The sequence below is a fragment of the Tachypleus tridentatus genome, chromosome 13 (genome assembly GCF_004210375.1).
Source record: "Tachypleus tridentatus isolate NWPU-2018 chromosome 13, ASM421037v1, whole genome shotgun sequence".
NCBI lineage: Eukaryota > Metazoa > Arthropoda > Merostomata > Xiphosura > Limulidae > Tachypleus > Tachypleus tridentatus.
Window position 1 is genome coordinate 68,574,475 of NC_134837.1, and position 1,955 is coordinate 68,576,429.

The window sequence follows — 1,955 nt, forward strand, 5'->3', positions numbered from 1 at the left end:
GCAGAATAAATGTTGAAGGGACATTCTCTGAGAGTTTCACTCCAGAAGCTGGTGTCCCTCAAGGAGGGGTAGTTAGCCTTATCCTATTCATCATGTACGTGAATAATATGCCTCTGAAAGATCCAAATAATGGATGCTCATCACAGTTCGCAGACGATATAGCAATCTGGAAAAATGCACCAACACCAGCAATAGCAGCCACAAACATACAACTACAGTTAAACAGAATAAGTGAATATTGCCAAAAATACATAATCAAAATAAACACAACTAGTATTACTCACAAAATTAACTAAACATAAAAAAAGCACAATCACAGATCTACATGAATGGTGAACAACTCCAGATTGCTACATCAGCAAAATTCTTAGGACTTACGTTTGATTCAAAACTTACGTGGGTAAACCACATAAATAATATTAGAACAAAAATTTGGGGAAAAACAAATTATGCAAGGAGTCTAACTGTCAAAAACAGTGGAGCTAGGGCATACAACATTATGAAAATATATAAAACATTCATTAGACCCGTCATTGACTATGCAGCTCCTGCATGGATAAATATAGGCAAAAAACTACTTCAAACAAAACTACAAACAATACAAAATATACTACTCACAACAGCTTATAAAGTACCTAAAGCAACATCTTCCGAATTTATGCATAAATACGCCACTATCAAAACAATAGCAGATATACTCCTACATAGTACAATAAATTATTTTAATAAAAATTGGAGACAAAATAAACTAGTGAGTGAACTTGACAGGTATTGTTTACATGATGATGATAGACCTAAGCACCTCTTCCCAGTGAATATATATTTTCTAAACAAAAATAAATAAATAATAATAAAAGGCCACCTATTAACTAGACTCCACATTAGTTTAGGGATTAATAACAAGACATTGAAAGGGTTTTTATGTAAACGTTTTCTAGTTAATATCTAACTGATAAAAGTGCAAATAATCCATGGAACTATTAGAGAAATGTTTTCTTTGCACCAAGTGTATGTATAGATCGTGCATAGACATTGCCCTGAAAGGGGACTGAGTAAGTGCGGGTTACTCTGGCCCTCGTATACCATATATAAATACGCTTGACAGTTGAAAAAACCAAAATCTGAAGGAAGGAGGAAGAGCTTAAATAACCCTGACACTCCTGTGTAGACAAACATCAATACCAAAACAGAGAGAGAGAGCAGCTAGTCAATAGCACCCACCGCCAGCCCGTAGGCTACTCTAATCGAATAGTTGAATTTCAGTGTCATTTTTACAGTGTATCTGCATCCCGAAAGTAGTTTGTTTTTGTTGTAATAGTTCGAAAACTGAATCATTGGATTCAGTCTGTGTACACTAAGGATCAGTTCACTAACTATATACTTAAAGAGTTTCTCTAGGAATAACGGTCACTAGTCAAACAAAGTGACAAAAACGCACCACTACTTTCAACCAAACTAACTATTTCTAGAAAAGCATTTTTCATTATTTAAAAGTCAAATCAAATTTATGTCTTACTCAAAGTTCACAAAGAGTATTAGCCGTTACGATCTATTGCGTTAATTGTAATTGATAACATTTTTTTACCTTTAATAATTCATAAAATTCTGTTGGATGTGTTGGTCGTCCTAAAATAATTTTTTAAAACACAAAATTACTAGTTATGATGAAGCATTAGTATACACTAAGATAACAGCTATAGGAACTATTGACATATTTGTAAGTAATGCCCAACTGACAATTTTCAGAGGTACGACTTTTTATTTTTACTATTTATTGGAAGTTCCAATTCAAGGGATTAATCTTTTGTAAAAAACGTGAGTTATGTATAGATAATTCTGTATTTGCTGTTTTATGAGTATGATTAGTTGCTATCACTATTACTTTCCCCATCCCTAGTTATTGGTTAAGATACTTCGATGACTTTTTAACGATTATTCTTCATAAACAATTGCTA